The following is a 23,731-nucleotide window of genomic DNA, read 5'->3' as shown; positions in this document are numbered from 1 at the left end:
TTTTTAAAAAACTGCTTGAGCAGAAAATAGCCTCCTTTACACTTATCAGTCAGGACAGTGCATCTAGCCTTGCTTCCTTCCACACATTTAATTTCGAAGGGCATTAGTGGAAGGAAAATGCTAACTGATGGACAAGCTTTCGTTGATGGTGTTTTTCTTTCTCTTTAAGTAGGAGTACATTGTGATCTGCAGGAAAAAAAAGCAACCAAGCACCTTTTTCTTCACCAGATGGTCTATAAGTATCCTTCTTGCAAGTGCTGTTCCTACAGAGGTTAACAGTAGGTCATTTACAGAGTGTTGGCAATTTGTCCTAGGTGCTTTGCAAACCAAGCCCCTCGCTGTCCACTGGACTTCAAACACAAATAAAAATTGAAATAGTGAGACCAAAAGTAATGTGCAAAATGAAACAGCCAAAACATTTTTTTTAAGCATCTGCTGTTAAAAAATTTATTGTGTGGATCAATTTTTACAGTTCACTCCCTGCTTTTATTTCTCTTTCTCTCTGTACACAAATTCATCATTTAGTTTATAACGCATATATTGTAGTGAGCCATCTTGATTTGATCATGGTACATGGCAAAGCTAGACTAAGGTTTTACAACCTCAGCAAAGATATTGGTCTCCTGGTACAAAACCAGATTTTATTTTATTAACTCTTCACAGCAATGCAAAAATTCCTATAGATATACAGTTAAGGCATATCATGAATGCTACTGTTGCTGATTAAAAATAAATACAGCTTTATGAGAAATGATTCAGGTGAATATTTTCCCATAAATAAAGAAAAGTTTTATGTATCAATGAAGTAAATGAATATGTGATTCTGCTAGTAAATTGTTCCCACAAGTATTTAAACTTGGGAGGAAATACTATGCAACTCATGTGATTTGCCATTAGCTTTAATACTGACGAGAAGTAAAAGGACAAATTACTATACCCTGGATTCCAACTTGTAACCTACTGGTTTTAGCTATAGTTTTAGACTGAAAAATTGTAACATGAAATGATGAAAGTACAGTGAAAGTCCCAAAGTTACTATATCAGCATATTTTATGTATTTATGCTCATAAATGATTTTTTTGAGTTTATGGTAGTTTTGGAGATTCTTATTTTAACTTTATAGCTGTTTTCTCCTTATACATCAAGGAAAGTCAAGTAAATTATTATTTTATTTTCATGTGGAAGTTGTTTAACCATTTCATGTGAAATAATAAAAATTATAGTAATATTAACTAATATTAGTGGTTACTCACTATGTGCTGGGCACTGTGCTAAGCACCTCATTTATATTATCTCATTCAAAGAGTTATGGGTGCATCATGGTCTTATTATCCCCATTTTATAGCTGAGAGATTAAGAAACTCGTCACAGGTATAAAGCTAAATTCTCAGAGGAATTTCCTTCAGATCTACTATGCAAATTTGCTTGGAAAAAAGGTGCTGAAAATTTTATTTACTCTTCCCTTAATACCCAAATATAATAATGCTGTGTAGGATCCCCAGAAAGACTAGAACTTGAAACATGGCAGTCAGTAAGAAATGACCCAAGCTACAGGCAGAGGTAGCTGCTGTGCACTCACACTACTGCTTCTCTGATCTGTGGCTTCCGAGTGCCCTTGTCACAATCTGGAGCATAAAACACAATTCACACTGTGACCCAGTACACGCACATAGTTGTCGGCACACATCACCTTTCCATATAACTAAACAGATTTTATGAAGGACTAATTAGCCTTAATCAGGTTATGTTTTCTGATATTTATGACTGCATCTCATTTAAAAAAATGTATGTCAAGCCTTAAATCCACTTCATGATTTTATTAACATAACTTGAAAAAGTGCTGATGTGAACTTCAGAGGGCTTTGTATTCATGTCTAGTTTGACATTGGATATTATTCTTTCCCTAGTAATCATGATTTTTCTTTTTGTCAGAAGTAAAATATTAAGGAGTCAAGTGTACAGAGCTTTGGACAGTGGAGAGCTCAGGTCTCTAATCAGTGCAGGATTGGTTTCATTTCATAATCTATGGTTAGAAAATGTAAGCAAACTCCACTTGGGAAACCCCTAGTTCTGTAATCACTGTGAACAAACATTTCAGCCAAGCACCAGGCTTAATGCGTACATGAAAATTCAGTGAAGGAGAAACCACTAAAACAGTATGTAAATGGTTGAAGGTTCTAGAAGAATGCCCAATAATTGATCCTAGAGAAGGGATTCAATGAAGAATCATGAGAAGTCCTTTCTTCATAGAGTAGTACTTGTGGAACACATGCATGTGTGGATTCAGACTATACATAACACTCTCAGGATCATGAAGGAAGGAAACATTTCATTACTTGCTCATCTCATGATCATCCTTAGGGTTCTCACACTGAGGAGATAACACTCTTAAAATCAAAGTGGAGAAAACGTCACCTAGATTTCACATTCAGAAAACTAAGAATGGGGGAAAGGGGAGGAAACTCTTAAACTTTTAACACACAATTTAACAAATAATTCAACATTCTATTGTTGGTCAGTCCCTAAGTTTTGCCTGGCTATTTGCAATCCCTTGGACTGCAGCACGCCAGGCTTCCCTGTCCTCCACTATCTCCTGGAGTTTGCGCAAACTGATATCCATTGAGTCAGTGATGCCATCCAAATATCCCATCCTCTGTTGTCCTCTTCTCCTTCTGCCCTCAATCTTTCCCAGCATCAGGGTCTTTTCCAATGAGCTGCCTCACAGAATTTTGAGGAAATGATTAATGGAGAAAATCTGACATATAAATGCAAGATAGTAAAGAGATCTGGATAACTGAATGTAAAATTTTGAAAGACATTAAACTTTTTCATATAATTAAATATTTATATTTAATAATATAATAATAATTAAATAGTTATTACATGTAAATATTTAAACAATAAAATCTATAGGTGAAAAATCAAAAAATGCATATTTAATCTTTTTAGAAGGTAAAAAAAAAAAAGACAACTGATTTTCCTGACTGTACCTGGTCTCCCAGACGTGGTGCTAGAGATCATACAAACGAAGCAGACACGTCTGAACCTCGCAGAGGAGCATGACTAGATCACTCTCTGGTTTACAATTCTTCAGTGCCTTCCTCTGGCCTTTAGAATAATATTTAAGCTCTTTTATGGAACACAGGGCCCTTGTGCTCTAGTTCCTAACTAAGTGCCTATCTTCACCCCCTTTCAAATTTTGAAAGTGAAAGTGTTAATCATTCAGTTGTGTCCTTTGCAATTCCATGGACTGTAGCCCACCAGGGTCCTCTGTCCATGGAATTCTCCAGGCCAGAGTGCCAGAGTGGGTTGCCATTCCCTTCTCCAGGGGATCTTTCCAATCCAGTTATCAAGCCCTGGTCTCCTACGTTGCAGGTATATTCTTTACCATTTGAGCCACCAGGAAAGCTTTTTTCAAATTTTGCCCATCATTCATACTATATAAATAACTTCAAGTTACAAAAGAGCCCTCATTCTATCTCAGGTCATGTATTTACACATGCTCTTCCATCTCCTTAGAATGCCATCCTTCAAATCTCAGCTCAAATATTGTCCACCCTATGAAAAATTTTTTAAGATGGATATATTTTTATTGGAGTATAGTATTCTGGCCTGGGGAGAAGGCGATGGCATCCCACTCCAGCACTCTTGCCTGGAAAATCCCATGGACAGAGGAGCCTGGTGGGTTATAGTCCATGGGGTCGCAAAGAGTCGGACATGACTGAGCGACCTCACTTTCACTTTTCATTTCCATACATTGGAGAAGGAAATGGCAACCCACTCCAGTGTTCTTGCCTGGAGAATCCCAGGGACGGCGGAGCCTGGTGGGCTGTTGTCTATGGGGTCTCACAGAGCCGGACACGACTGAAGCGATGCAGCAGCAGCAGCAGAGCAGCAGCAGCAGCAGCAGCAGCACATGCTAGTAAATTAATGCTCAAAATTCTCCAAGCCAGGCTTCAGCAATACATGAACCATGAACTTCCAGATGCTCAAGCTTGTTTTAGAAAAGGCAGAGGAACCAGAGATCAAATTGCCAACATCTGCTGGATTATCAAAAAAGCAAAAGAGTTCCAGGAAAACATCTTTTTCTGCTTTATTGACTATGCCAAAGCCTTTGACTGTGTGGATCAGCACAAACTATGGAAAATTCTGAAAGAGATGGGAATACCAGACCACCTGACCTGCCTCCTGAGAAATCTGTATGCAGGTCAGGAAGCAACACTTAGAACTGGACATGGAACAAATAGACTGGTTCCAAACAGGAAAAGGAGTACGTCAAGGCTGTATATTGTCACCCTGCTTATTTAACTTATATTCAGAGTACATCATGAGAAACACTAGGCTGGATGAAGCACAAGCTGGAATCAAGATTTCCAGGAGAAATATCAATAATCTCAGATATGCAGACACCACCCTTATAGCAGAGAGTGAAGAACTAAAGAGCCTCTTGGCTTAAAGCTCAACATTCAGAAAACGAAGATCATGGCATCCAGTCCCATCACCTCATGGCAAATAGATGGGGAAATATTGGAAACGGTGACAGACTTTATCTTTTTGGGTTCCATAGTCACTGCAGATGGTGACTGCAGCCATGACACTCCTTGGAAGGAAAGTTATGACCAACCTAGACAGCTTATTAAAAAGCAGAGCCATTACTTTGCTGACAAAGGTCCGTCTAGGCAAGGCTATGGTTTTTCCAGTGGTCATGTATGAATGTGAGAGTTGGATTACAAAGGAAGAATTGATGTCTTTGAACTGTGGTGTTGGAGGAGACTCTTGAGAGTCCCTTGGACGGCAAGGAGATCAAACCAGTCCATCCTAAAGGAAATCAGTCCTGAATATTCATTGGAAGGACTGATGTTAAAGCTGAAACTCCAATACTTTGGCCACCTGATGTGAAGAACTGACTTATTTGGAAAGACCCTAATGCTGGGAAGATTGAAGGCAGGAGGAGAAGGGGATGACAGAGGATGAGATGGTTGGATGGCATCACTGACTCAATGGACATGAGTCAGAGTAAACTCCTGGAGTTGGTGATGGACAGGGAGGCCTGGCGTGCTGCAGTCCATGGGGTCGCAAAGAGTCAGACATGACTGAGGGCTGAACTGATTGAACTGAATTGTGGAATCTAAGTGGTTGGTATATGGATGTCCATATGCAATTCCTTCAGCTTTGTTTTTCATGCTTAAACATTTTTTCTAATAACATGTTTGGGAAACTTTTTATCCTTTTTTCTCAAGCCAGTGGAAACTGTGCTGTATTCCAGTACAGTGAATTAAAATCTCTTGAAAATAATAGATTTTTACCTCTGACAAATAAATTAATCTGTTTTAGAACACTGAGTTGAAGTGTTTGGAATGTAAGTTTAATATTCTCTAATTCATTCATTCATGAATGCTTTGAATTAGAATTTTACCAAATGACTTTTAAAAGCAATAATTTGTATGTCCCTGGGTGTGATATTAGTTAAGAACAGAGTAAAATATATAAATAATCTTACACTGCTTTTAGTAAGTATTTTTTTCATAATGGAGGTGATTTTTCTATTCTAAGACTATTGTTTGTCTTTCAATATAGGACAAAGAAAATGAGAAATTACATTTGTAACATTGAAAATCTGACTTTTCCAATGTGCCAGAAAAAGATATATATTTAAGATCTATAGAGTTAAATAAAATCTTATAATCCTGAATTTGACCTGATGCAGTACTAAATGTATGATGCATTTTATCAGTTTAAAAACCCTACTTATATTTTAGATGTATCCACTGATACATCCTAGAAACATTAAGCAAAACAGTAGCAGGAAGACCCTGGGGATGCAGAGTTAGTTTCCAAATACCATCACTCCCTAGAAAACAGTCAGAGCCTCTTGGAGAAATGTGTACTTTCTGGCTTTGAGCAAGTAATGAACAAAATCAATCTAGATCATCTTGTCACAGGATCCAGGAAGCAGCTTGAAAAAGCAGCTGCTCTCTGAACTTGAAATAATTTAAGCATCAATAATGATGACTAAAATGATCAGAAGCACTCCTAATATATTTAAATACATGGGTTTATAATGATACTAAAACATGTAGTCAATAGAATAGACAACATGCTCCAGATGTTAGCTAATGCTGTAAAAACCTGTGATGAAAGATTATAAATGTAGTCTAAGGACTTAAAGAGAAATATTGTTGCTGTGAGTAAACAGATATGGGATCTCTGCAGAGGTTAAAATATTTTTTTAAACTCTAAAACTTTAAAATATTACATTTGGAATAAAAAATTCAGTAGATTGGGTAAACAGATAAATTCTTTCCCAAAGTCAGTTTTTAAAAAGTAAATTTTGATGGATATTAAAAAACCAACTCATTTAGCAATATGGTATATAAAATAGCAACTGACCAAAAAGTGGCAAATAAAGAAAAAGAATCAAGTATTTATCCTGCCTTTCCTCTGAAAATAGTACCTTGTGGTAACCAAAGAGATAATGAGTACAAATTTCTCTTTATAGCTTTCTAACTAGTATGTGGAAAATGAATTAAATTATCTCCATTTATCAACTTTTAATTAAGTAACAAATCTAGGAAGTTATTATGCTTGGTTGCAATTATCAGTCTGCATTAACCAGGAAAAGAAAACTAGTTAAGTGTTTCAGAAATAAAATTTTAATATAGAAATTAGTGCTTAAGTTAATGTAAACTTAAAGTAAGGAAAGTAAAAGTCTGGAAGGATGCCTCAAGAAAGAAAAACAATCATAACTTACATCAACCTAAAGGCGGAGTAGAAGCTAGAGCTCGTGAAAAAGTCCAAGAAATTGCTGCATCTGTCATGAAGTACAAGTTCATGAGAGGTCCGTGATGGTGTTATGTCTGGATACTATGATCGCTAAGATCATTGTGGATTCATGCCTGGCTGCCAAAATCACCGGAATGACTTTTGTTTTACTTTCGTCTTCCAAGTCATGCATGAGTTTTTCTCATTTTCAAATCCCATGGGAAATCATTCAGGGAAGAGGGTTCTGGAAAATAGCCTTCCCAGCTTTAGAAAAGTGTAGTAATGTTGCCAAGTTGACAAGAGGCAATTCAACACAGCTGCTAATATCACAAAGAGAAAGACAACTGGAAATCATGTCTGTTTGGCTGGGAAGAAAAATCTTTTCTATGAAATACTCTTAAAAAAAAAAACTGAGCAATTTCTTAAATGTTTACTTTATTTAAAAACACTTAGGAAAAAATTTTAACAAAAGATATCCTAAGATGTTTCATTTATGTTTATGAAACATTTCCGGAAGAAACTAAAAGAGACAAACAAATGATTATATATACCATGTTCATAGATTGGAAGGACTAACACTGTTTGGATTCCAACTCCAATAAAAATTCCAGTTTTTAAAAAAATAAAATGGCAAGCTGATATTAAAATTTATATAGAAATGCAAAGGACCTAGTATACCCAAGGCATTATTTGGGGGGGAATGGGTGCACAGATAGTATTTATGTTATTTTAATTTTTGCTCATTCTTAAAACAGAAAATAAAGTTGGAGATTTTTATTATCTTGTTTCAAGACTTAAGATTAAGCTACTATAATTAAGACTGTAGTACTGACATAAGGATAGCCGTATAGAACAATGGAACAGAATAGAGAACTTAGATCTATATCTACATATTAATAATCAATTCAACAAAATATTCAAGGCAATTCAAAGGAGAAAAACAAGCCTTGCAGGAAGTGGTGCCGAAACAACTAGATAATATATTTAAAAATTGAGTAGACCTATATATTATACCATAACCAAAAGTTAATATGAGGTAATCATATGTTTAAACATAAAAGCTAATACTATAAAATTTCTAGAAGAAAATATGGAAGAATATTTTCATGAACATGGAGGAGGCAAAGAAAAATTTTAAGCAACTCTAAGCAAACAATAGACAGGAAACCACAAATTGGTAAATTAATATTCATTAAGGTGATGATGCCACCAAAATTACTGCTAAGAAGATGAAAAGTAGAATCATAAACTGGGAGATAATTCTTCCAGCACACACATGACAAAATATGTATAAATAGAGTTATATAGAAATATGCAGTTCTTATACTTGGAGCTTATAAAATGCATCTATAAATCTATAATGCAAAGACAGTAACCCATTAAAATGGGAGCAAATGCTTAAACAGATACTTCATCAAAGAAGATATACAAATGTCCAATTAGCATTTGACAAGTTGCCTATCCTCATTAGTTATCAAGGATATACAATTAAGACTGTAATAATTTGCCACTTCACACTCAGAGAAATGGGAATAATTACTGTTGTTGTTCAGTCACTAAGTTGTGTCCAGCTCTTCGTGACCCCATGGACTGCAGCTCAGCAGGCTTCCCTGTTCTTAACTATCTCCCAGAGTTTGCTCAAATTCATGTCCATTGATTTGGTGATGCCATCCAACCATCTGATCTTCTGTCACCCGCTCCTCCTCCTTCCCTCAATCTTTCCCATCATCAGGGTCTTTTTCAATGAGTTGGCTCTTTGAATCAGGTGACCAGAGTATTTGAGCTTCAGCTTTAGCATCAGTCCTTCCAATGAGTATTCAGTGTTGATTTCCTTTAGGATTGATTGGTTTGATCTCACTGCAGTCCAAGAGACTCTCAAGAGTCTTCTCCACCACCACAGTTCAATTTTTTGGCACTCAGGCTTCATTATGATACAACTCTCACATGAGTATATAGCTTTGACTATACAGACCTTTGTTGGCAAAGTGATAGCTCTGCTTTTTAACACGCTAAGTTTGTCACAGCTTTTCTTCCAAGGAGCAAACGTCTTAATTTCACGGCTTCAAATCACCATCCACAGCGATTTTGGAACCCAAGAAAATAAGGTCTGTCATGGTTTCCATTGTTTCCCCATCTATTTGCCATGAAGTGATGGGACCAGATGCCATGATCTTAGTTTATGTACATTGTGTCTTCAGCCAACTGTTTCACTCTCCTCTTTCACTTTTATCAAGAGGCTCTTTAGTTCCTCTTTGCTTTCTGCCATTAAGGTGGTGTCATCTGCAAATCTAAGATTATTAATATATCTCTCAGCAATCTTGACACCAGCTTGTGCTTTATCCAGCCCAGCATTTCATATGATGTGCTCTGCATATAAGTTAAATAAGCATACTCCTCTCCCAATTTTGACATACTCCTTTGTCATACTCCTTTTTGACATACTCCTTTCACAGTTTGGAACCAGTCTGTTGTTCCATGTCCAGTTCTAACTGTTGCTTCTTGACCTGCATACAGGTTTCTCAGGAGACATTTGAGGTGGTCTGGTATTCCCATCTCCTTAAGAAGTTTCCACAGTTTGTTGTGATTCACACAGTCAAAGGCTTTAGGTTAGTCGATGAAGGAGATGTTTTTTCTGAAATTATCTTGCTTTTTCTGTGATCCAACAGATGTTGGCCAATTTGATCTTTGTTCCCCTGCCTTTTCTAAATCCAGCTTGTACATCTAGAAGTTCTTGGTACATGTACCTAGGTTCACAAAGCCTAGCTTGAAGGATTTTGAACATTACCTTGCTAGCATGTGGAATGAGCACAATTGTGGTGTGCACAAGGTATTGTTTGTTTCCCTCAAGAGTCTCTGGCTGGTATAGGGTTTGATATTGACGTGATTGTGCCCCCCTACCACCTCACTGTGGCTTCTCCTTTGTCTTGGATGTGGGGCATCTTTTTTTGGTGCATTCTAACACCCTCCTGTCAATAGCTGGTCATCAGCTAACTGCAATGTTGGTGTTCTTGCAGGAGAAGTTGAGTGCATGTCTTTCTATTCTGCTATCTTGGAGTACACTCTTTGGGGTATAACTATAAATATTGGCAAAATCAAATATGGTGAGTATGTAGAGCAACTGCAGCTCCAGTATATTTCTGGTCAAAAAATAAAAGAACAAGCCGCCTTAGGAAAACATTTGACAATTTTTATAAAGTTAATAGCATACTTTCCTTATTAAAAAAAATAGACTCCTAGGTCTAGAATGTGGCATCTGAAGAAAAATTAAAATATATATCCATGAAAATAATCCAAACAAAATAGACATTAAGATATTTTCATAACAATTCCAATCCAAAAACCGTCCCAATGTCGCTAAAGGAATGGATAAATAAATTGTGTTATATGCGTACAAAAGAATACTGTCTATCAAAACGAAAGCAAAAAATTTCTTTAAAAGTGATTTTTGATGTTTTTGTTTGCTTTTGATTCAACTCTGTCTAACTTTGCATCTTATGTGCCACTTTTGGTAAGCATTCTTGCTTACTTTAATGTTATTCCTTTCCACAATTAAAAAAAAAAAAAGCTGCCCTTTTCATCATATTTAGCATTTTTTTGTGTTGAACATGTTTGGTCATTTTTCAGGTCTGTGGGCCATACTGATCATTTTTCTTAGACCTCCTCTGAAGCATTTTGGATCATTTTTTAGCTTTCCCTTTTTGCCTTAGTTTTCAATTTCACTGTTCTCCTCCATTATTGCCCACATTTTCTGTTAGTCATTATTTCTAAAATTGCATAACCACAACTGAATTTCTTTAGATTCTTCCTTGCATTATTAGAATATTGACATTTGTTGTATACTAATCAGTATTTCCTAGTAAAGTCACCCACAATTACTTCCTGCATCATTCCTGGTCCCAATCTAGAATAGTTTTCTTTCTTTCAAGTTCAAAAATACTTGCTCTAAAATGTTAATTGTACACTAGATCTCTCCTTTAATAATTACTTTTGGGGCATAATTAAATTCCATCATGATCACTATATAACATATCTTTCATTTTTACAAACTCTTTTCAGTTTGAACTCATTGGCCTTATCACATGCTTATTAGTACATAACTGTTGCAGCTTTGGTATAATTTAAGCTAGGAATAGCTTCACACTCAGTTTATAGAAATACGTGTGCTTGGCATATTGTGTTCTTATGGCACTTTTTATATTTTTTCTCAAAGACAAACTTTTTTTTCCATTTAGTCACATTAGTTGTAGCATACTTTACTCAGAAATATCACTAATCATAACACAGCTCCCATTGAGATGTGTATTCTATTCATTGTGATTGTCAAGTTTACAATTCAGTGATATTTCATGAATTCAGTTTTGGAACTGTCATCACTGTTTTCAGATGTTCATCATCCCAAAAAAGAAGCCCAATAGTTATTAGCAGTCGTTTCCTGTCCCTTGCCTCTCTGGCCTTGTCAACCTGTAATCGACTCCTATCTCTGTTCAGTTACCTAATCTGGACATTTTTTATTAGTGTGATCATACAGTACACGGCCTTTTGAAACTGGCATCTTTCACTTAGCATGTTTACAAGGTTCATTCATGTTGTAGCCTGAATCAGTGCTTACTCCCTTTTTATGGCTGAATAATATTCTGTATATAGATATATCACATTGGTTTACCTGTTCTTCAGCTAGTGGACATTTACTTCCACTTCCTAGCTATCATGAATAATGTTCTATGAATATACATGTGCAAGCTTTTGTATGGACACATGTTCATTTCTCTTAGAAGAATATGCCTAGGAATATTAGCATGCTTCGTGGCTGTAGCATTTGGTAATTCCATCAAATGGCTCCATTTTTAAAAGTCTCTGAATCACTTGTCAATACAACCTTTGATGTGAGTGAACTGTACAATCAGTGCTAATTGGCTCCTGCACTCCCTTTTCCTATAAACACAGTTACTCTAGCACAGCCTTTGTAAATGTGAACCTAGTAGTTTTTCCTTTTCTAAAACTTTCCCCACAGTTTTCAATTCCAAACTTTTCCTGCCACTATTTTAATCTTTAGCATTAAGGATCAAACCTTAATAACCTTGGTGTAACATTGATCTGCTAGGAGCCCTTCCTGTGGAAACTCTGCTTGTCCCTAAATTCCGAAGTTACACCAAAGATGAAATGTTTCCTCGTGAATCATTAGAAGAGTTCAACGTTGAGCCCTCAGCCCCCTGCTGGTCTGTCATGGCCTGCGTATTGCCAGCCATAAATATAGACATTAAAGTGATTTAAGGACTTTGCTTCAAATTCAAAGTGAAAATAACTAAAGGGAAATGCTTAAATTGATGGTAGATATTATCAGTCTCTTTTCCTTATATTTAGTTTCTGCCCTTATGTAATTACTTACAGTAACAATAAGAAGAGAATTACCTAATGTTCAAAGGATATCTCTACTCCAGTATTTTAGAAGACTAATAATTTGAACACTTCTCACAATCTCTCTGTTCTGTTCTTTTTCTTTAAACTGGAGTTCATGCCATTATATAATAGCCAGAGACAAAAATACTCAATTTGACTAGCTTTATCACCCAAACAACTTCCTGAATTTTTCTGGTTTTCAGTCACTTGAGAGTAATGTAGGATTCTGTGATTTCCAGTTGATAATAATTTTGTGGTTTGGTGCTCCTACAGGGCATAGTTCTTTTTGTGTGTATCATATTCAGCTGGACTCAGTATTAATATGATCAACTTCATTTTGTTTTCTTTTAATTTTTTACTAAAAGCTAAATATTTGCACTGTTTTATTCCTCCTTTTTAGCTAAATTATAGTCATGATTTTCTTGATTTTTCTTTCTTGACATATCTCAGGATTCCTCAGACGCTAGTTGTAAGATTTGAGAAGCAAAGAACAAAGTGAGCAGGAAATAAACACTGCTGCCTTCCAGCAGCATAGAAAGATCACTGAGTGAGTGGTTCCCTGAGGAAGGCATTAACTAGGATGGTAGTGGACCGTAGCGTGCACACGCGGCCAGAGCTACCATAATATTCAGAAGTGAGTTTCTAATTAAAAAAAAAAAAAGAGCAACTGTTTTCCTCTAGGAACTTTGGGGGTTTAGATAAGAGGGGAAATTTTCAACCATGTCTGTGTAACATACCCAAAGTGATCAGGAAAGAAAAGCATCCATAATTAGTCAAGTTGTACACAAGTACCTAGGTTGTACGATTTGTTCTTTCAGTTTCACTTTGTCTCCTTGTAGAGACTATGGTGCTCCCCATATGTTTATAGATTTTGAGGGGAAACTGGTATTTTAAAAATTGAAATCCTTGCAAATATTAACCTTTAGGGACCTGTCACCTCTTTGCTACATTTAGGATTTACACATTAAAATCCCCCGCAGTGAGACTATATTAGATTCCGCAAACCTCATAGGCCTAATTTCTGTGTTCCTAGGGTTTCCATTGAATTATTTCATTGCTGAAATTGAGGTAATAGAAAACAAAAGTAACAGCAAAACAAAAGTCAAAATTTTCTAGTTAGGAAATATTTGGAAAGAACAAAGAACCTTATAGTAGTTTATCAGTCTCTAAGGTGATAATGGGTTCTTTGGGACTAGAGAAGAATTTCAGGAAACTGTAGTAGAACAAATGAACATAGTTTAATCACTGTGCTCTGTTTATTACTATTTAACGTAGTCTGAGATTAAATATTTATGGTTTACTCCTGATACATTATGATGAGTATATTCAACAACTGGAAAAAAATTAATTTATTTGTTTTATAAGAGCAGGGATATAAAAACCCAAATATGTATTCTGGCAACTTACTATAATTAATTTATCAATAAATCAGAATAAAGTGTTATTCAATTACTTTCTGAAAAAGTACATATATTTCAGTTGTAAATGATGATTTTTATCTATTAATATACTATGTGATCTCCTTTGCAGTCATTTACATATTTCAGTTCGACTTCCCTGGTGGCTCAGATGGTAAAGTGTCTGCCTATAATGTCAGAGACCTGGATTCAATTCCTGGGTCGGAAAGATCCTCTGGAGAAGGAAATGGCAACCCACTCCAGTACTCTTGCCTAGAAAGTCCCGTGGATAGAGGAGCCTGGTAGTCTACAATCCATGGGGTCACAGGTTCATTTTTAATTACTGTTATAAAGTAAAAAAATGGAAATTTTACATAGAATAGCATGAATATGTTTATGTCCAGAGATGTTCTGAACCTAAGACTGAACTATTTAATGACTTTCCATATAGCCTCATTATAAAATGAATAAGCCTAATCAGTCTGCATTTATTGATTACCTTTAAATCATGTTACTCTATCATCAAATATTATTCACTTTATCATCTTTTTAAAATTGAGAATGAGGTATAAATACAGTCAAACCTCAGTATACAGGGATGTCAAGCCCACAGGCATGGAGCACCGACTATCAGGGACATGCGCATTAATGGATTTTGGTATCAACAGAGGTCCTAGATCCCCCCTCCTCCACCCTCCTCACTCCCCCACACATAGAGGGATGACTGTATGACATACAGGTGCTCCCTGGAATGAGTCTGTCCACAAGTTATCAGAATCTTCCAACAAGATTAGTCAAGAGAAACACTATTTCAGTATTAATCAGTTACTGTTCCTATATTTTTAGTTAAGATAAATAGAAACATCTATACCTTTCAGATTCTATGAAGACATCAATTCCACTTATATTCAATATCATACTAGAAAGCAGATTCTAAGCATTTCTAAATAGCAATCACAGTGTTACTACATTCAAAAGGATGTGTGTAAAGCATGTCTTTCACAACAACCACACTGCTAAAAGAAAAAAAAAAATTCCTTAGTTTTGCATTCTGTCCATATATCATATGTGAGTGTTACTCATAAAGGATTTGAACTCCCCAAGCACATGTGTCCACTTCCACCATTAAAGTGAATTCAGGTGCTTGGCATGGCTGTCTCCAGACAGGCTTTCTTTAAGTAATTGATGGCTGTGGTCTTACTGCCCCATTGAACTATATCTGGATACGCTCATGTTGCTTTTACAAGAGTTTCACACAGCTCCATGGTCTGCAGAACACGTGGGACGTATCTCATCATTTTTTTTATTAATATAAAGTATTTTAACTTTCTCTAGTGACAAATTGCCCAAAATTAGGTTTTTTGCACCTATTATGACTGAACATGATGAGAAATTCATCTGTAGACCACAGATGTGTATTACAAGCATTATAAACCCTTGTGGCAGGGTAGGTGATTGTTACGTTGCAAGGACAAAGCAGAAAGAGTCATTTATTTTGGTGGGACACAGAATGCTAGTTTTCAAATTTTCAAAAGATTTAAAAAGTTACTTCTTGAGATTCAAAGAGCCATTTTAAACAGTATCCAAAAGAATATGGTTTGAATATATGAGAGGCTGTTTGAAAACATCTGCCGAGCCACTACATTCAAACAGAAAAAAATTCTACTCTTATTATTTCAGTATCCACTGAAAGCCAGAAACATGGTAAACGTTGTACATGGCAGAAGCAGTCCTAGTGAATGCACCATTTACATGAAACAGGGAGAAAAGATCTTTGTGAGAGGACAGGAATGTGATCCGTGCTTGTACTGATTCCACATTTCCTGTGTGAGTTTGACACACACCTTTGTAATTATTCTCAACTGACATAGTTAATATTGTCTGGTGATTTGCCATACATGACAACTGCCCTCTTTCAAAATCTATCAAAGAAACATAAAGATCTGACTTTTGAGAAGTTGCTGACAAGGAAATAAAAGTATTAAAAAATCAAATTCAGTACTAACTTCAAATATGAGCTTTATAGTAACCACTGAAAAACATTGAGAAATCACAAATCCCATAAAATTGAAAGAGACTTATGCCTCTACTTTTCTTGGGTCATTAATGCATGCAGGAGATGGAATTAGGTTTGAATACTCTTCGCTAAAAGAAAGAACATGACGGGTTTCTGTTAAGTTTTATCATAAAATATAGGGTAAAGTCACTGTCTAAATTTCATGAATTGTTTCATCTTTTCATTTACCAAGAGTACCATGCCTGAGTATTCTCAATATCTAAAGTATAGTAAAATTAAAATAAATTAACACTCCATGAACTAATCATGACAATGCAGTATTTGTATTCACTGAGCAAACATTTATTAGAGCGAGACTCTTTTTAAAATTTTTGGTATGGGAATGTGCCACTGTCGATTGAGATTGTATTCCTATAAGACATAAATAAATAATTATTTAGCTTTATCAGTGTAAACATATAACGAATACTAACATAATTTTCATGTTTGTCCTATTTGAGCATTAGAAACAGTGTTTGATAGTAAACATATAGTACTCATTTTATTTAATTTTATTTAAAACCTTAAAATTCTAATTGTTGGTTCACAGAATTTCTTAATTTATTAAATCTAGCTCACGACTGGAAAATCTTCTTTTAGAAAGTAGCAAATCATAACACTTAAAATCCAGCTCAATACTATGTGCTACAAAACATGCAAAATTTTTATTGAATGATTGACACTCTAACACTTAATAATGAATTAGCAACATGTAAGGGCATTAAAAAAAAAAAAAAGGTGATTTGCTTTTGGCTGCACTGGGTCTTCGTCGCTGTGCCCAGCACTCTCTGGCTGTGGCAGTGGGGGTTACCCTTCCTCATGGTGCTTGGGCTTCTTCTTGTCGTAGGTTCACCAGCTGCGGGTTCCCGGCTCTTGAGCGCATGCTCAGTAATCGTGGCGCACAGGCTTTTTTGCCCGGTGGCTTGTGGGATCTTCCCAGACAAGGGGTGGATGGAACTTGTTGTGTCCCCTGCAATGGCAGGTGGATCTGTAACCACTAGACCACCAGGCAAGCTGTAAAGGGTTGTTTTTTTTTTTTTTTTTTTTTTTTGGTCACTAATTCATCATTTGAAGAGAAGCATTTTCAATAAAAATTGTAAGTTTGAAAGTTATTTTAATAGTTTATGCCAAAATATAACAGCAACAGAAACTTGAAACCTCTAAATTAAAGGAATAATTTGGTCAAGATAAATTTTTAGATCAGAATATGAAATTGCTTTTTAGATTTTAATGCTCACTGAATTAATCCAAAGAAATAGAAATAAACTTTTCAAGAATGCCAGATATTCAGTTTTTTAGAACAATGTAGTCATAAGAAAACCAACCAAATACCGCATTCTTTACAGAAGGTTACACAGGTTTTCTTTACAATACAAACAATGAGAAAAAAAGAAACCATTTCCCGCATATATTCCAATAGTAAGTAATACCAAATGCTCAATAAATATTCCTTGAATAACAAACCAGCACAAGTACCATGTGTTAAAAATAAGAACCCAAGATTTTACAAATATATATTTCAAATAATCACCTTGAAAATAGTTTTAGAGGCCAATAGGTTGTGTTGTGGTGGTTCTTCATAAGAGGTGTGCATGATTAGACATAAATGACAAGAGTAAAACATTCTAGGCTAGAGAAATTTCAGCTAAGGCCCCCAAATTTCCATCTTAAAGAGATGTATATCAAATTCATAGAATATTTAAAGATTATACTACTAATAAAACATATGCTATTAACATTATATCACAATTCATTTTCTTGTCATTAAATATCAACATTTATTTATGAAACATTTATGATAATACATTACAATTGTATACACAAATGAAGATGATTTGGGGTCGACTGCTTTTTATAATACACGAACATTTATAAAGATGGAGTTTAGTTGACATAATTTTCAATTCAAAAAGATCTCATAAAATTAAAAAATGTAACATTGCAAACGCTGTGAGGTTGCCATCTGGACTGACTGGAGCGTTTTTTTTTTTACTACCCATTGCTGAGCCTGCAAATGGACTCACTCATGGATGACACAGCTGTCTGCAAGCCCTACTGATTTGTCTCAAAACTTGTAGTGACAGGTGCATCTTGTCCCTCTCTGGTGCACATTACAGGCCTGCCTTGTTTATCATTCCAAGATGAGCTCTGACGGGAGGGACCCTGACAGTGCAGAATATAATCAAATGCCCTTTGAACCAAGGAGGTGAAATTTATTGCTGCTAACACATTTTACGGTTTATATGATCATCAGCCCCTTAGCTCCTGAGATGTTTTTTCTAGCTTAGCTTTGAATCTACAAATACAAGTGACTTATATCGTGGAATTGACATGAAATGTGATACTTATTGTTTCATTTTATAAACTCCTTACCTCATATATGAACTATACTAATAATTTTAAAAGTGAATCATTTTTTTTCCTGTTCTATTTCAGCAAAGAATAAGACCTTACTTCTGCAACAGTGAATTTTCTACATTGGAGGAAAAGATGTTTCAACATTAATTTAGTCAATTTTTAAATAATTGCCTTATAATTTCAAATACATTCTGTAAACCCCAATAAACCCCAATTTATCTCTGAAAAATTATACAGTAAATAAACAGAAACATTATATTGAAATACTATGGAAATAATCACATGTAAACTATTTTTAACTACAATCAAAAACATTTTTCTGAATATGAAGAAACTTAAAACAATTCCTATTTGCTAATTGTATATTTTAACTTAAAATCTGGGATTTACTTGATAATGCTTGATTAGACAATAAATGTTTTTAAGCAAAAAGAATTGAAAGTATTCTTAAATTCTAACAATAAAAAAAGAATGAAAATAAGTCATTGGCCTAATAACTTTACATGGAGTTAAACATAAGTGACATTAAATTAAACGAGGTATACTTTTTTCCCATTTTTTTAATTGAAGGATAGTTGATTTACAATATTGTGCCAATATCTGCTGTTCCACAGAGTGACTCAGTTTTACACACATATGCATTCTTGTTTAAAGTGTCCTTTTCCCTTTCGGTTTATCCCATGAAGTTGGATATAATCTCATGTGCTATGCAGTACAACCTTGCTTATCCATTCTAAATGTAATCGTTTGCATCTACCAACTCCAAATTCTCAGTCCGTCCCTCTCCCTCCCCACCCCCACCCTTTTGGCAACCGCAAATCTGATTTCTATGTCTGTGAGTCTATTTTCTAGATCATCTAATTTGTGCCATATTTTAGATTCTATATGTAAGTGATATCATGTAGTATTTGCCTTCCTCTGTCTGGCTTACTTCACTGAGTATGATAATCTCTAGAGCCATCTATGTTGCTGCAAACTGCATTATTTCACTCTTTATAAGGCTAAGTAGCATTCGGTTGTAGATATGTACCGCATCACTTTTATGCATTCACCTGCTGATGGAGGTTTAGGCTGTTTTCATGGTTTGGCTATTGTGCATAGTGCTGCTATGAACATAGGGGTGCATGTATCCTTCTGAATGATAGGTTTGTCTGGGCATATCCCCAGAAGTGGGGTTGCTGGACAATACCATAACTCTATTTTTTATTTTCTAAGGAACCTCCACACTATTTTCCATAGTGACTACACTAACTTACATTTCCACCAACAGTGTAGCAGGGTTCCCTTTTCTCCACACCCTCTCCAGTATTCGTTATTTGTAGACATTTTAATGATGGCCATGCTTCCCTGACAGCTCAGTTGGTAACGAATCTGCCTGCAATGCAGGAGACCCCGGTTCAATTCCTGAGTTGGGATGATCCACTGGAGAAGGGATAGGCTACCCACTCCAGTATTCTTAGGCTTCCCTTGTGGCTCAGCTGGTAAAGAATCAACCTGCAATGTGGAAGACCTGGGTTCCATCCCAGGGCTGGGAAGATCCCCTGGAGAAGGAAAAGGCTCCCCACTCCAGTATTCTGGCCTGGAGAATTCCATGGACTGTATAGTCCTTGGGGTCATAAAGAGTCGGACACAACTGAGTGACTTTCACTTTCACTATTCTAACTGGTGTAAAGTGGTACCTCATTATAGTTTTGATTTCTGTTTCTCTAATAATTAGCAACATTGATCAGCTTCTCATGTGCCTCTTGGTCATCTGTTATGTCTTCTTTGGAGAACTGTCAAGTTAAAGTCTTCTGCCCATTTTTTGATTGGATTATTTATTTGGTGGTGTTGTTGTTGAACTGTATGGCCTGTTTGCATAGAGATTAAGCCCTTGTTGGTCACATCATTGGCAAATATTGTCTCCCATTCTGTAGGTTGTCTTTTCATTTTTTAAAAATGGTTTCCTTAGTTGTGTGAAAGCTTATAAGTTTGATTAGGTCCCATTTGTTTATTTTTGTATTTCTCTCTCTTGCCTTGGGAGACTGACTTAAGAAAATTTTGGTATAATTTATGTCTTCTTAAATGAGGTATATTTTCTTAATCATAACCAAGGATTCATATACTCAAACACAAGTTACTAACTTACCTTAAATTCAATTAAAAGCAAAACCATTTTAGTTCGATTAGACTCTGTTCATTGAAATGGCTGTTTACCTTTAAATAGCTATTTAAAGAATTTTGTGAACTTACACAATGTAATGATTGTCTCACTTTGTAATATAGAATGAACTTCAAAGATGCAGTATATGACGACACATATGTACTTGATGGGTTTCTTGGGTGCATATAGTAGAAATCAAGTCTGGCTAAGTGAAATCAAATCGATTTATTGGAAAAATTTCAGGTAACTCACAAATTTGAAGACCTGTTGGCAAATAAGGTTAAGGGAACAAGAAGGATCAAAGAGAGGCTTGGTCACCAAGAACACAAGCGCAGTCATATGCTACCACCACTGCAGCCTCCTCTCTGCCCTCCCGCAGAGCCCCTCTCCTCTCCACCCTACCCCTCTGTGCCTCTAGAACACCACCACAGTGGTGTCTGCCGTAGCAATATCTAGCTCTGCTTCCCGGCATTACTTGGCTCGAGCTCTCCCAGAGAGAAGGTACCTCATATGGGTTTGAGGAGACCGATTTTGTGTGCCAGGCAAAGCTTCAATGAGTTACAGGTTGAGCTACATCGTTTCCCTGTCTCCTCAAATTTCTATGGTGAAGTCCTAAACCTTAGTACTTCAAAATGGGACCTTATTTGGAAATAGGGTCATTGTGGATGTATTCCGTTAAAATTAAATCATACTGCAGTAAAACCGACCCCTAATTATTATCTCATCCTTCATTATTCCAGTAAGACTTGTTCTTTTATGAAGAAAACACCCCCACATACCATTCATCTGTTACTCCACAGTTTTAATGAGTTGATCAGGCTTATTTTCTGACCAAAAAAACTTTAAAGACATTCCATCCCTTAAGGGGTGACAGCTTCACAAGATGGAGCAATGGAGTCCTCCCCCACAAAAGTTCAAAAAACCTACAGAAAATATCATTTCCTTTCTGATTATGACATTGTGAAAATGCAAGGCCAGAACATTCTACAACATGTTCCACTGCCATATGTCACCCACGGGTCCGTCTACTATAAGAGGAAATAAAACTATTAAGTGAGGAAGACATGAGAGATAGAGTGTGATGAGGAAACCTCATGTCCTTGGTTTTAGTCACCCTTGAGGCCAGACTGTGGCCCTTCCCCATCCAAGCTTCAGTTAGCCGAGATAGTCTTTGCCCACTTTTTTTACTTAGCTAGAAAGCGACTATTTGGTGGATTTTTCCATTCATAGTTTAATTGTGTCTCCCCACTTAAAGGTTTTTCATCGTACTTTAATTACCTATGAAATAAAAACTTTAAAGACACTCCAAGCCCTATACAATCTCAATGTAAAATTTCCCTTTCCACCTCTTACAAGTCTTTCCTGTCCTCTTTACATTGTAAATTCCAGCCTCCTTTCATTTGTTATCTCATTTACCTATTGAATTACCCAGTGGAATAGTCCAACACACATATTTTTTTTTTCTTCAGTGAATTAAATTGAAAGCATTAGCGCAAAGAAGTGGATATACAAGCCATATGATAGATTCTAAATTTTATTACTTTTCTCTGTATAGAGTCACAGACTTTGAAAGTCTGTATTCATAATTTGTAGAATATGATATCTTTGCTTAATTCTAAGTGAGATATTTGTGTAATGTCTTTGAAGAAATTTTATTCACACTTAATTTTATTTATATTATGTGATTTTATTTAACTTGCTGTTGATTTTACTTAACTGGTTGTATAGCAAGAGAATTGTGTGGTGTATAGTGCCCTTTTATAATGTTTTTCTAAAATTCACAGAAGTCAAATAAGGGCTTGTTATACTTAATAGACCAATGTGAGTATTCAAGTTTTGTTCAGGTTCTGAGTCATATTGAACTGTGCCCCCTCAGCAGTCATCCAGGGGTTTGTCTGAGAAACTGAAGCTAAACTTCTGTTATCTGCTCAAAGAAGAGTCAAAAGCAGAACCAGCTGAGATCCAGGAATCTGCCTTCAGTTTAGTTCCACTAGTGATGTCCTAAAGAACACAAGTAGACTTCCCTGGTGGCAGAGTGCAGGGGACACGGGTTCCATCCCTGGTCAGGAGGATCCCACTTGCCACGGGGCAACCAAGCCTATGTGCCACGACTATTGAACCTGTGCTCCAGAGCCTGGGAGCTGCAGCCACTAAGCCCATGCGCCCGGCAGCTAAAGAAAGCCGCACAAAGCGAGACCCAGCGCAGCCATAAGTAAATAGAACAAAAGCTACTTGGAAGCTTTGTCCATCCCTCCTAAATTTCCTGACCCTGTTGGGTAGATACAAGCCTGGTTGCACAATCAAATCCACATTACAACACACACTGTTCCAAAGGTGAGTCAGTGGAAAATACTCCCTCTTTCCCAGCTCTCTCTTTTGAGGCTGTCTTCACCAAATTTACATTAACCAGATCTCCCCTACCCCAGAGAAGAACATTTGCCCATTCAAAATTTTAGGTTTTACGTTGAAGGTTTTCATTGTAAATTTCATTGCCTGCATACCTCAAATACTCTGCAGAGAAACAACTCTCTGCTGGCAGTGAATTGAAATGAATCTTTCATATGAACACTTTTTGCCTTTCGTGGAAAACTTAAATATTCCTGGGAAGAGTTGCCAAGTGCACTCAAAAATTTTACTACCTCATGTCTGAAGAAAATACCTTGCCTATTAAAAGGAACAAGGTCAGTTTTTAGCAACCCTATGAAGGCAGGTTAATTTTTAAGATTGATCTGTTGAAAAACAAAAGGAGTTTTGTCTTTTGTTGGGGGCCTGATCAATAGGAAAAATTATTCAGACTTCACAAGATCTCAAGATATTCAGACTGAAGATCTTTGAGTCCTCTAGGCGCTTCCTCCATGTGGTAGCAATTGTATTTTAATAATGAAACTGATGGGGTGTTTATAGTAGAAGAGGAGGAATCAGGAGTCATAGAATCTACCTTGGCTTAGAAGCATCTGTATAACCTCAGGCAAGTCACTTGCCAGTGAATGCATCTTAATTATCATCAAAATTGCGATCTGAGGATCATCAGAGCAAATTTTGAGGAGTCATGTTGTTTGATACTGTTTGTCTTTCTGCTGCCTTTGCATTTCAGGTTTCAGAAATTTAGCTTAGTTCACAAAAGCCCAGGTACTGCCAGGAGTAAATGTTTTGGGGAAAGGTTTAGTAGTTTCAGAAGTCAGCTCTGGCAATCTTTTATGTGTTCGAATCCTGACTTTGCAAACTGTGGGATTTGAAATGATTTGTTGGGTAATTTAAAATCACCCTCAGACATAGAAAAGTTCTGCCCAAAGATCTGCTCTCAAATGGTGTAAAAAAGGCACTTGGTGAAAAGATCTATATTATGTTTCTCTCTATGTAGGGCTTCACAGGTGCTGCAGTGGTAAAGGTCTGGCTGCCAGCGCACGAGACACATGGTACGCAGGTTCATCCCTGGGTTTGGAAGATCCCCTGGGGTAGGAGTGGCAACCCACTCCAGTAAGAAAATCCCATGGACAGAGGAGCCTGGTAGGCTACAGTCCATGGGGCTGTAAAGAGTCAGACACAACTGAGCCTGACTCATTAGTCGTTACCATTTTTAATGTTTTTCAAAGTATTTATAGAGCCATTTTCTGATCT

Source organism: Capra hircus, chromosome 6, assembly GCF_001704415.2.
Source record: "Capra hircus breed San Clemente chromosome 6, ASM170441v1, whole genome shotgun sequence".
Lineage (NCBI taxonomy): Eukaryota > Metazoa > Chordata > Mammalia > Artiodactyla > Bovidae > Capra > Capra hircus.
The sequence above is the reverse complement of the archived record's forward strand: the minus strand, read 5'-3'. Positions refer to the sequence as shown.